The 14,459-nt window shown below is 40.5% G+C and overlaps 1 long non-coding RNA gene across 1 annotated transcript in view; it reads right to left on the reverse strand.

The window, feature by feature from the left end:
• Nucleotides 1–14,459, reverse strand: part of LOC147181427 (uncharacterized) — a 68,360-nt gene that overhangs the window by 36,535 nt on the left and 17,366 nt on the right. The window lies entirely within an intron of this gene.

The raw sequence follows: 14,459 nt of genomic DNA on the forward strand, positions 1-14,459 counted from the left end.
TTTGTAACAGTTTGCATATTTTAACACTAACAAGACTAAAAAAGATCTATTTTTGGAACACATTTTATTGCGGAGTTACAATCACAGACCACAATGTCACAACATCACATCACACCAAACACTTGACCTCCGAGTTCAACAATCAACCTAAACTTGACCTGCCAGCCCCTCTGTTAGCGTGTTTGCGTCAGAGCCGTAGCTGATTGCATGACAATGACCTGACCTGCGACTTGTAGAGTTTGCCCCCATCACTTCGCAAGTACTCACTCGTCCTGATTTCATGGTGTCATTTTAATCGACATTGTTGGCCACGTTGAAGGGCGTATGTGTGTGTGTGTCACCGAGACACATAAACACACTCATGTCTTCACCTGCCGCAACCTATCATTAGCGCTGTCATGAAGCCACCTCCGCAAGAGGCCTCACAAGCCCAAACAACTGCAGGTGTACACACCTGGAAGACCAACCATAGCCTTTAAACACACACACACAGACACACACAAAGAGTTCCTCCCATTTTCTGAAGAAGATGCCTTTGGTTTCTTCCCGACTGCAAAGCATATTTTGATACTTTCCTTTGTTGCCATTGTGGACACTGGTTGAATGAGATTGCAGCCTAATTGCAAAAGAGTGGATGCCTTTGCTACTATGCCACTGTGAGTGAACTACAAGGAATCTGATTCTGAGGCATTGGGCAATCCACCTGAGACTACACAACGATATTAGTTTGCAGTGGCTTTTTCTCTCGGGCTGGCGGACTTCATGAGCAAACACCTAAGTTGTGCACGGCCTTCCCAAAAGCTACCACGGTGACAAATTAGACAAACAAGTGAAGATCCCTTCCTGCTGCTTTAAGGCTTGCCCAGCGCAAACAAGCACTTGAGGTTGAAGTTAATCAGGGGAACAATGGAAGACCTCTCGAACCTGCTACTGCAACAGAAGCTTTTGAACAACAAGACAGCAATCACTGCCATATTTGCGCTCTCTTGTCAGGTTACAAAACCTCTGCTTGCATGCCATCGTGTTCTATTCATAGACGGCTTAGTTTGTTGCACTTCACTGTGTAAGGTGTGCAAAACCGGAATCGCAGTCGGTCTTTCCTTCATTTCAAAGGTGGCATATTGCAGCATGTCTGACATGGGAAAAAAAGTGAGACGCACTGAGGGCAAACCGCCATGAAAGCACATAATAGCTACGCTACAGTCGTGCATCAAACCACAAGCGTACTCTGGCTCCGGTCTGCAAACAAATCATACAACCTAATAACAGAGAGCCGTGCGAGTGACATGGTTGAGGCATCGAATGTTGAAGAAGAGGCATCTACACCAGTAAGGACCTCCCCACCACCATGACCAAGATGCTTCAGGAATTTAGATGAGGAAGTGTAAAAAGTGACATCCCTCCCAACAACAAAACGTTTACACATACTATAAAGTCCATCCATCCATCCGTTTTCCAACAATTACCCTGTTGAGGGTGTCACATCAGACTTTGGGGAAAAGAGACTACACCTGGATTGGTCGCTAGGGAATCATATACAGTAGAAAGAAATAAGGGCTTGAATGACAAAAAAAATGTGTAGGCGAGTGCAGTATAATGTAATGAGTCAAAGTTAATTTAATCATTGATGTCAATGAGATTTTTTCAGCACAGTAGGCCGACAGCAACCCCCAACCTTTTTTACGCCATGTGGAATGGTTTTACGTAAAGCCATATTTTAACGGACAGTAATATTTTAAGACTAGTATGATTAGATTAGCAGAAACTAGAGAGACTAGAGAGGCTTTGCTCATCCAAAACCATCTCTCTGTACTCTCTCGCTCTTAAAGTCTGTGTTACCTTGTTGGCTGGAGTTTTTGGTGATTAGCTGAGCATTACAGTCTGCCGAGTTGAAAGTCCTTTGTAAATTGGCCAATTGGAAGATACGATACCAAAAACACCTGATTGACGCTTAGTTGACGTTAAGTGTTAAACACTTATGCCGAGGAGTAAAGTCGATTCGACAAACCCTTGAAAAAGACAACCAATCATAATTTTGAGTCTCGAATAATTGTAATGTATGAACATGGAAGAAAACCAGAGGAAACCCCCAGAAGAACAGGCAAATTGCAGAGGTCCGACTCCAATCTTCTGGTGAGGCTAACCACAGTTCCCCATGCTGCCACAGTGACAAGTCTAACAGGCCACATGATTCAGTTCAGTCCAGTTCCATAATGCAACATTTGGATGGCGAACCTATGAAATCTCACAAAACTATGGTGTATGATTCTCTATCGACCAATCCACAGAGGCGCCTGCTTCGCTTTATCATAATTACGCAACACCAGATTGACTGATTGTTTGATCGATTGGTATGCCAAAATGGCAGACTCTGAAAACTGGTACAATGTTTGCAAAACAATGATGTACGATGTAGCGTTTGTTTATTTTGTATACTGTTTTATCACAAAAAATGACAAGATTCTCACAGAAGTTTTAAAAAATTAATATAATTCATGTAAGGGCAGTTCGATGATGTACCGGTACTGTAAAGTTTGAAATAGTAAAGCCATGAAAACTCACTAAAATAGAGTGTTTGTTTCACATGCTCAATCTACAGATAGCACTGAAAAATTATAGTGTCCTGAATGAAACTATTTTAGCAAACGGAGGTGGTTTTCAATTCTCACAGTACTCATTTTGTATAGATGATTAGTGACCAATTTGAGATTTTAATGCATGAAATAAGTAACTGAGTAATATATCCAATCCTCAATGTCTAAAACATGATTTTGCATCTTGCAAGCATGATCTCGAATGAGCTCATCAAACAGCAGTGCACACTTGTCGAGGATGTCTGCGCAACATCACGTCCGAGCTGCGCCACGGAACATTTACATACAACAATATACAGGCCCAAAGCCCGCTCCCAAACACACATACACAAACCGCTGATGGCGTGCTAAACTCAATCTCAGTCTGCAAGGCTGTGTGTGAGCCAACGTGTTTGTTTGCAAACCTGTGGCAGTCCAGGTACGAATATAGGGATGCGTGTCATTGTCCGTTAGCGTGGTTTTAACAACATCAAGTCTTGTATGCTGTCGAAAAACATTCCAGGATTGCTTTATAATAGTTCCTTCAAGATGGAATGCCCCAAAAGTGGGAATTCGGTTAGACCAAAACAATATGCCCCAAATACAGACTTTATTTCAGCAAACATCAACGGATTAACTCTGCAGGTATTTGTTTGTTAGTTGTTTTATCCTTTGGCTGTTGATTTCGTAAAACGATGTTTACCAATTCCAACAGTTTTACAGTGAATCGAGTGGTTAATGGGGTAGTCAAGTCAAATATTTACTTTACAATAATATGTTTTATGCGCCCGACTAGTCTAAACACAGTATTTTGATTAATGCTGCGTTTGTGTGATAGAAGTTAAGCAGAAAAAAGCCAATACAGTAATTTCTGGACTAAAAGCCGCGCACTTGACCATAAGCCGCGCTAGCTGAATTTTGGGAATACTTGACTTTGTTACACATATAAGCCGCACCCGACTGTAAGGCGCATGTGTTTTAATGTTACCGCACCGGGTTCCCGCTACTGTCTTTTCCATAATGAGGGTGCAAATTGTCTCGCTCTTGTTCTCTCTCTCCCACTGAATTTGGCCTCACTTGGTTTGTTTTGCTCTGCCTGACGCTCTTGTGCTTCCTTTATCGTGTGCCCCCTTGTAATCTGATGGATAAGCTGCACCTTTGTATTAGCCGCAGGGTCGAATGCAAATGAAAAAAGTAGTGACTTGTAATTGTAAGAAATTACTGTAGTTCTTATCCATCTCAGGGGGCAGCCATTTTGTCTTGTACTGCCATTTACTGTTGACTGAAAATGAAGTCACAGTGCTTAAGGGCTCAGCGTGTGGACATTACATGACCAAACCCAGACAACAGGTGAGCTGTGACGGTCATTACGTTTTTTGAGAGAGCTCCAAATATAATCAATCACAACTGAAAACTTTGCTTAAAAGTTGGCTCTATCAAAGTTGGACGAGTCTCAGGAAATGAGTAATAGTGTAGTGCTGTACATGATTCTTTTTTCAAACCTCGACCACTGCAGTAAAGACAAATTTCTGTCTCCCAGTGCTGTTGATTGCTGTGAGAAAAATGCAGAGTTGTCTCCACTAAGAGGAAGTGATGAAAGATCCAGCCTAGAGGTATAAATGTTCCTATGTATTTGTGTGCAAGTGCAGATGTTTGAATGACACAACAAAGCAACGTCCAGGTACAGTACGCCATCCAAACTTCCTCCTGCCCCCACAAAATGTCTACTTGCCATCTCAGCACAGAGAATTTGCGGTGAGCATGGTGTCAGAATGAAAGAGGCCTTTCTAAAGGCTTAATCCTTGGGCGATTAGTCAACACGTCTGGGTTTAAAAGATGGCTATAAAGCCACACCCCCTCATTTTTTATTGCAGCCCACAGGTGTCTAATTTGGTGTGGCAAAAAATAAAAAATAAAAAACTGTTGAACCTATAAAGTCCAACCCAAAAGCTCAAAATGTACATACAATTGGAACATTGATTAGAATTTACCAAGAAGAACAAAACCTCTGGATATTTTGCAAAATATTTTTTCAGCTAAATGAGCATCTTTAAGAATAATTCAACAAGTTTCGCTTTGTGATAATATCACCGCAGACGAGCACCAACAACCATACAACTGGAAATGGAATGTATTGCAACATGAGAAAGCATGCCACCTTTTTCACATTCCGAGTTACAATAGGGGAACTATAACTGAATTTCCACCTACAGTTCCCTTTCCACTTTTAATCATCATCAATCAATCATAATTATCAATCATTCTATGAGTTCCTGGAACAAAACATCTCCAATCATATCCAGCGCAGCAAACCTCCACCCCTCGAAAGTTGTACCCCAACTGTACCAACTATCAGCTCTAGTAAAATACATTAGAAGTACATCATTGTAATATTGTATCTGCATTTAAGCCTGAAGTTACAGGAACTAAATTGTATGTCCTAAGCCGTGCTTCCACCGCAAGAATTTCAGGGTAAATTTACAGGACATTTGCAGAAGCCTTCCCAACCGGGCCACATCTACAGGAACTTACGGGGACGAGCAGAGGTCCTACCCGAATTATTTAGTATAAAAAAGTATCTGACCTTCATGCGCGACAATGATGCATTCTCGGCTTAAGTCTCTTCCACCAAAACATTTATCTTAATAATCGTTTGCCTATTTTCGTTCCACTCTACTGTTAGTCTTTTCAAATTCTTCATCTAGACGCCGTCTCCTCTCACTTGAACCATCCATCCAGGCCAAGTACATTAAAAAACAGCAGAAAAAAACGGCAACCGCCACAAATTTTTCTCTTTCCTTGTTTAGATTTTTGCGGCGCTGTGCTTGGGTGACGTCACAGAAACTGTCGCAAGGCGATTACGTGTTGATCGAAACTCGAGACTTGCGAGTCAGCCTTTTCAAATTCTTCATCTAAACGCCGTCTCCTCTCACTCAAACCATCCATCCACGCCAAGTACATAAAATCAAAAACAGAAAAACAGCAACCACCTAAAGTTTTTTCTTTCCTCGTTGTGATTTTTGTTGCGCGGTGCTTGGGTGATGTCACGAGAGAAACCCTTGCACGGCGTTTACGTGTCGTCGATTGAAACTCGTGACGTCGCGAAATGGGTCGTACTCCGCAGTGGAGACACAGCCACAAGCGGGCCGGCTGAGAGGACGGTTCCTGTTAAAGTCCCCCCCCCCCATACCCGAACGTCCTGCGGTGGAAACACGGCACTTGTAGTTTCTGGACCGAGTAGTTTGCAAGGTTGGGTCTCAGAAAAACATGGTGGCCAAAAGCTGTGAAGTGCGGATGGTGACTCAGTTTGAGAGTCAATATTTTTTTTCTCCTTAAAACCAATAACCAAATTTGACTATTTACAGTACTGCATATAAAATTACAGAAATAAAATAAACAACCTTACTGACTTTTGCAATGTTTTATTTTGAGCAATGAAAACTAGCTGACTACTTCCAGTTTGTGGCATGCTGACACACCCATGTAAACAAGAGTCCTTATTAGTTATTACCAATACACTGGCAGGATGTAAATGCAAGACAATACTGTTTAATTAACTTCCACGCTGTCATTAATGTGACGTAATACGTCGGCAGAAAAAAATAACATTACGGTTATTCCATTCAGAGTCCACAAGGTACCTCTGATGATTTACAACTGTACTCCACCTTGTGTTTCCGCTGGAACTACTTTACTACAACAGTAGTATTTCAATGGTTTCACTTTGTTTACAAAGTTCTTTTTTATTCCTCGGTGAACGAGTAGTTTGGAAACGACTGAAAATTGATGGATATATATTTTTTACGTCAGTTGTACGTACAATTTTTTTACGAGATTTATTATAATTATTTGATTCTTGCGCATCAGTCAGCAGGATTTCAAAGGCACACAGTTCCGCTGCAGGCATTTTATATTTTGCCAAGTGAACAGATAAGTTGTGGCGTCCACGTGATCATCAAATGTAACGACCGTACATGACGACCATTGTTTCTGTCTGTTCACCATTCAGAAGTAATTTTCTATGTATAATTTACCATTTGTACCAATTGTTCAACTGAATATGTTTGTATGAATGTAGTGAAGTTGTTCAAGTGTAAAAATAATTTATTTAAACGCAGTTTAGGACTTCAGTGCTCAGTATTTGATAGGTTGATTATATTTTCATTTCCAAAAAAAGGAGACACTCGTCCCGGCCTTGAGATACTTAAATGATACTCAAAGTTTATTCAGAGATGCCATACATTAGAACTATATTAACATGTGGCTCCTTTGTATGGGTAGAAAATAAAACAAAATGACTCTCTTTTGAGGTCTTGACAAATTAATAAATACTGACACAGTGTTGTAAGCTCGACCTTACTTGATTTTTTATTTTTTTGTAATGGGTAAAGCAGGGATTGTATCAGCGCCCTCAGGTGCAGCAGCGGAATGCTTTACTACTGGAGCTAAAGTTCAGGGCTGCCAACACAAGTCAGGACAATATTTGAATATATTCATACAGATATAAATGTAGACAAACATTTCCACGGACCAAACACAATGGTCCTAAAGCTTCTGGTGTAAAAGTTCTGGTGTTAAGTTCCAGCATTCTGCTGTTTCTGAAGGTTTGCTGGCTTTAGCTAAAGTAATTGATTAATATTATAGCTAGATCATTTCTATAGCCGCATTTCTACCTAAAGTTTAACAAATGTTTGGTTTATGGTATATTACTAGCAGTGAATGTAATTAAAAGTTTTAAATCAGCTCCAGACTCCCAACACCAAAGTGTCATTGACCTGTAAACTGTGCTGGTATTGTTTCGTCCTAACCAATTCATACATTTTAATGTCTACATGTCCTACTTCATTTGTAAAGTAATATTCTCAACTCTGCTAATTACTATTGAATTGTGTAGCAGCTCATTTCCGTACTAAATGTCACTGAGCGTTTAGGCCATTTTCCTTAATCTGTCCATTGTTAACCAGTGGCAACTTGAGTGTCAGGAAACGTCCTTTGACCCCGGGGACGAACAACTGTACTTCCCCTGTCACTACCATCGTGCACTAAGCCTTGAATGAAAGTGGAAGGGAACCGAAGGAATCGCTTACTACGTTCCCCCAAGAGGGGTTTTGCACTGAGGGGGTATTCAAATAACAATGGCAAGGTGAAGGCTTCCTGAAGTCCCATTATAAAGACCACAACACTTGCCGATCACACTGCCTAGTTGACTGTGTTCGTGGGGCCCACGGGGTCAGAGCACACATGGTTTGAGTTGGGTTCCATGTAGGAAGGGGTAAGGAAAGGGTAGCAGGAACCCTCCAATTCTCACTTCCTGCTTCTGCTGGAAACATGATCTGCATACCCACGGCCTGCCATCAAATACTGCCCTCAATGTTGATGGGGGCCGCGCGTTCAGCGCAGAGCGCCCCCGTTGTTGTCCCACAGCCACCTATCAACACCCTGAGAGTCACACTTGCGTTTACTAATGAGCCAAATACAATAGCATTCAATCATGCTGTCAGGCAGGGAAGGCCACATTTGCCTATTTTACAAACAAGGGGTCCTACAAATTGGAAGTCCTGTAGATATTGCATGAGAATGCTGAGAGATTATGACACTATGTCAAAGTGATTAATTCATTGAGGACCTTCAGGTTCACAGCACGTCATAGCAGTTCCTGGATAACATGAAAATACTCTGTACGTCCAAAGTCCAATTTTTTAGAGTTATTGACTAAATTTTACCAACTACAGATGAAAACTATTTTTGTTTGTTTGTTTAGATTCTTTTAATTGAGATGGGAGACTTTCGGAGTGCTCTGAACTCCTCCTGTCCAGAGTGTGAATGTAATTCAACTTCACATAGCATGTTGTACTTCTTAGGCAACAAACAGTTGAAGTTGAATCAACAGTGTCGCTGCATTTTGCCTCAACTTCTTAATTTGATGACATGATTAGTAAATTCCACTTAAATGAATCACCCATCAATTATCAAAGTATTTGAAAACGCCATCCTTTAGACAGCAAGCTTGTTGCATGAAGACTGCCTCTGATCCAACAAGTAGCACACTCCATTGAGGCCTCAACTGCCTCAAGACTTGATTAATCAAGCTCACATAATTGAGTGAGTCCTCCATTAATCAACAACTCAAATTGGAGTTTCACACAATTAAATGACGCTCAAAAATCATGGAAAGGATTGGAAGAACCAGATTCCCTACGTCAGACAGCAAACTTGTAGCACTTAATTTTGCTCTAAGACATCACATAATAAATCAATTCCACATAATCAAGCAAACTTCAAGCAATCAATCAATCAATCAATCCATTTCAAGCCATTAAGCGATAAGTGAAAAAGCGGTAACGAGTGGAGGAACAAGTTTCCATTCAACAGAGAGTAAACTTGTTGACTCAAGAGGGCCTCTGCTGCAACAGGTAATCCACTTAATTTAGCCTCAACCGTTTCAAGCCATGATGAACCAAGTCCACATAACTGAGTAATTCTTCCATTAATCGACAAACTAGTTGAATCAAGAGTGCCTCCGCTGCAACAAGAAGTGCACTCAATCCATTTTGCTTAATCAACAATCCATTTAGGTGCATCACACATTTTTCTGATGCAATATATCATTAAAATGAATGCTTCCAGGATTCATCATTCAAAAAATAACAATGGCTGCGACTGTATTTTTTCCCCCTCAACATTTATTTCAGGTGTGCAATCCTGACCTGACGTTCAACTACACAGTGGAAACTACACTACAGAGGATAATGGGCGCAGACAGAAAGAGAGAGAGAGAATATAGGTGACGCATGGGTGAGGCAGTAATTACAGGCTGTCGCAACTGTCTTAATTGCTTTTGCTGCCTGCAAGCCAAGTCCATGTCAGTTAAAGTGCTCCTGGTAGGAAGAACTCCAGCTGACCTCGTCGTCCCTCCCAAACAACGGAAAGATGACTCACCTCGCAGCCCCACAGGTTACGCTCGGCCACCTTAACAGCGCTCATAAAAGCCGCCAGGCCCTAATGAACGCAGCTATGCCGCATGGTTCAACTATTTGTTTCAGGAGTGACATTCAATTGATTTGAACATCATCGCAAGGGACAGAGCAGTTTTTGTGGCGTCAAACAAAAATCGCAGCTCCATTGTTTATGCTGCTGTGTCTGGCTCAAAGCGGAATTCTTGCCCCAGCAGGCAGCATGTTTTTACAGTGTTGTTGCAAGAGGACAAATGATTACAATATAAAAATACAGCATATGGCCAAGTGAGCTTTCAAACCGCTTTATGACATATAGTCGAATGCAGCGATGACTCAGCTAAGACATTCCCACAAAGCATTTTGCATTTTAAACCAAGAGAATATGCTGTACTTTGCAGAAGGCATATCACATGACCCAAAAATCCCACCTACACAAAGAAATTATATCCAACAGAAGAGCTGAATTAAAAATTATCTACATAGCCTGCATACAAAATATGATAATTCTCAGTTTCACATATAAAACTGGAATAATTTGCATCATGCTGACAGATTTTTAGAGTACGGCGCCTCTCCCATGCAACCAAAATAATAAATCAGTATGAACAACAACTAAAACAACACTACGTCAGTTATGGGAAGTTGAGCTACATCCACACTATGACGTAATTTCTACGGGTCAGCATTATTTGCTCAATACAATCCATCCAATCTCTACCCCACTTGTCTTCATTGGGGTCACTGGTGAGCTTGAGCATATCCCAGATGAGTTTTGGCCTGTGGTGGGGTACACCCAGTACTTGTTGACAGCAAATTGCGTGGCAATTACAAATCAATAATTCACACTTACAAGTCAAGTCCATGTGGCGCTGTGTCGGTAGAGTGAGTGCTTGTTTGGCGATGCTTGTTTGGCAATCCATATATGTTATGTGTTTGAGTGCCGACCAGTCTTGGGTGTACCCGTGCCTCTCGCCCAAAAGTCATCTAGGATTGGGTCTAGCTTCCTTCCCTGGCGGTTTTGGTGACCCAAAGAAGTTCTAGATGATGGTGACCATAGGATCGGTAGCAAGGCAAAAATGTCAAAATCTCGCAGAGCGGTGTGGCTCAGTGGTAGAGTGGTCATCTCACAACCCAGAGGTTGTGGGTTCGATCCCATGCTATTGTGACCACGTTGAAATATCCTTGAGCAAGATACCGAACCCCCAGTTGCTCCTGATGCGGGGCCATGATGTCATCATTAGTCAAAATTGATTGATTTTATCCTGGACGTGTGTTATGAAACAGAAAGCAGACATTTGGAGGTAATTGTACTGTGTTTGTAGTTAATAATCAGTTGATAAACGGTATGTAGATAGTAGTTGTAGTTTAGTTTCCTTTAGCAAACTCACATGCTCTTGTTCTTTTTGATGAGAAGCTGAAATGTATTCAACAAGCAAGAAGTCCACTTGTCTTTAATTCACTTAAATTCGACTATTGTGGCTAACTATGAAAATGATGCTGGTATAGAGACAACTCAGAGCAAAAAAATTATAATAAAGAAAATAGGTTGCCACTCCTACTACCCACATGTAGCAATGCATACAGAGTGTGAGAATCTTCCCACACAGTCTCACTCACTCACTATTTTTCAGTAGACTGATTTCATCAACCAGAACCTCACCCTCGTTCTTCTCGACTTCATTCTGTGCTCTCCGTGTGTCTGGCCACAAGACGTAACATGTTCACTCTAAAGCTCTTTGGGAAGGCAGTGAAAGGGATTTGGAGATTAAATTTATTTTGAATTCCTTTCAACTTAATGTCGTAATTACTGTGACCCCCCCCCCCCCCTTACACACACAAAAACACAAACACACCCCACACATCTCCTCATAGGGCACAGCACACATGATTATGTCGAGAACGTTGACTATGAAAACATTTCTTTTTAGCCATCTTCATTGTCAATGAAAAGGATATGCTTCCTACAAAGTGCGTAAATTGAAACTCAAACCAATGAAAGCCTCAAGTTAATTTTTTTATATATAAAGAAATCTGTTAGTTGGTTAAAGCTCATTCGAACAAATTTCGACGTCATAAGCCAGGTCATTTGTGTCTAATCGCAGTAAGCAGATCAGCGGCAGCACATGTTCGCGTGCGAGATTTTGCCATTTCGGCCTCGCTCTAGAAAGGCCAGGAATGCTAAGGTCAGCGGTGATACTGTTACAAAACTTTCAGCTCTGGTCACAAAGTCATTGGTTATAACTTATTTGTGTGACAAAAACAGCTATGGAGCTGGCGAGGAAGGACTTTTAGTAGTACAGTATGTAGGGTAGTTGATGAAACCAGGATAATGTGAGTAAACCGCAGTGCCAGGGAAAGAACAAGAGTACGCAGAAGTACCCAGAGAGAACTTGCGTATCTAGAGTAAACTGTAGTACCAGGAGGAAACTCACACAAGCAGAAACCTACAAACTGCACACAGAAAGTCTGAACTCGGAACAATATTGCTTGAGAAAGACGTGCTAACCATTTATGCCGCAGTCTTTCACAAATTGTAAGCGATTATTTCAAAAGATATGCTGCTGTTTATGCAAATCTAACCAGTTCATTCCATTGTTTGCTGAGTTGACATAATGTGCACACCCTTGAACAGCTGAAAGTCTTCAAGTAACCTAGCATTCATGTTTTGGAGTGTGGGACCCACAAGTTACCAGAAACAAAGTATCTCAGAGTACTTAAAGAAAACCCACACAAACCCGGGGAATATGCAAACTCCACAGAGAAATTCTGGCAGGCATTCGAATCCAGAACCTTCTTGCTGTGAGGCAGCTGTAGTAACCACACACACCACAAAGTTTCCCCAAGCTAAAGCCATTTTTCCAAAAGTGATTCTTTTTTTTCTTTTTTTTTTCTTCCTATAAAGAGCTCAGTATTGTTCATTCGGAAATGTCATCATCATTGCTCTTTATTTTTATTTTTTTTAATATATATATACATACATATATATATATATAAATATATATATACATACATATATATATATAAATATATATATATATATATATATATATATATATATATATATATATACATATATATATATTTTTTTGTATGTGGGTGAGTATGTGTATGTGCGTGTGTGCGTGCGTGCGTGCGTGTATTTGTTAGCTCACCAAAAACCTATTAGAAAAAATCCCATACCAAAAGTGATTCTAACGTGTTCTTTCATTTGTTTGGTGCCCAAAAAAAGAATAAGAGGACATAGAAGAAGAAGTACCAGGAATATCTAGAGAAAAATGGAGCATCCAGAGTTAAACCAGCGTTCATGAAGGAAACCCAAATACCAAGAAGAAACAAGAGTACCCAGAGGAAACAAATACAAGCACAAGTACATGCACAGAAAGTCTGAGTATACAACATTTTTGCATAAAGTCGACATGCTAAGCACTCACACCGCAGTGCTTACCGAAATTCTAGCAATTTTCCCAAAGATGGTACGGTCGTATCATGTTCCTGTCATGCAAATCTAACCTTACCTTGCTGGGTTGCCAGAAAATGCACACCCCTGAGCAATTGACAGTCTTCAATTAATTCGCACTCCTGTTTTGGACTGTGGGAGTAAACCAGAGCACTCGGCAGAAAGCCAAGTAACCACAGAACAACCAGAGTATCCCACAGGAAACCCAATTACCCGAAGAAAACTCATGCTAGCAAGTGTGGAACATGCAAACTCCGCAAAGAAATTCTGAGCCGGCATTGGAATCCACAACCTTCTTGCTTCGATAGCTAGAATACACAACAACATGCAAACAAGGGAAATGAGGTTGTAAACGAAGGGTTCACACTAGTGGCAATTTTGCTTTCAAATCTGCAGCTAGCAAGTGCAACATGCACAAACATGCTCCAGACAGGAGGTGGTTTCACTGTTAAAAAGTTAAAAATAATAAATAATTTAATTGATTAATTAATTGATTAATTAATTAATTACTGTGATTGGCTGGCAACCAGTTTAGTGTGTACCCCGCCTACTGCCCGAAGCCAGCTGGGATAGGCTCCAGTGCCCCTTGTGAGGACAAGCGGTTAAGAAAATGGATGGATGAATTAATTAATTAATTAAGTAAATTATAGTTATAATTTAACATTAATCCACGGCTTTAACGTTCCAACAATAATATTAATCCAACCGCTAAATAATGCTGGCTATCTTACTAGCTCATACTGTAATCGTGTGTAAAGTTGTTTTCCATCAAAGTGATGAGAGAAAATTGTATGGGAACTAGATATAGATCCGAAATGTTCAACATAATCTGTTGACAAAAAATATACAGGGGTGAAATGATTGTCCTGACTAAAACTAGACAAAAAAAAGAAGATTTTTTCTTAGACTAAAATGCTAAATTTATAGTCGACTAAAAATGGACTACATAAAAACAGGATGAGGTTGACTAACAGTGATAAAAAACTAACAAGCGTGACTGAAATTGGACTAAAACAGAGACTAAATTTAACAATGGTGGATAAAATTAACACTAGTTCAGAATACAGTTGTGAGTTTAAAAACCCTTAATAATGAATGACTTAACCGACTAAATCATGTATAATCTATGACATCTGAGCAGGCTTACATTTACACATAGTCCCAAAGTGGCAGTGTTGCCAATGACGTCCGTGAAACATCACCAGCACAGGCTTTTATAATTTGCTCTTCTTTTATAGATGTTGCTTTGTGTTCCGTATCTATTACATACATATTACTGTTCTAGAATGCAGCTTGAAATGCAGGACAAGACTAGTTACACCTCCTGCTCAGAGAAGCACAGTTGCGGGGGAGTCCAAGATCAATCTCTTTAACATTTTTTTCTACCTGGCACTCAGGTAACAATAGTGTCTCTACCCATGAAGAGAAATTCTAAATGTGGATTCAGAGCCAGATGTTCCTTTTCTTTGGAAC

Source organism: Leptonotus elevatus, chromosome 1, assembly GCF_054856555.1.
Source record: "Leptonotus elevatus isolate MCC_2025b chromosome 1, RoL_Lele_1.0, whole genome shotgun sequence".
NCBI classification, from domain to species: domain Eukaryota; kingdom Metazoa; phylum Chordata; class Actinopteri; order Syngnathiformes; family Syngnathidae; genus Leptonotus; species Leptonotus elevatus.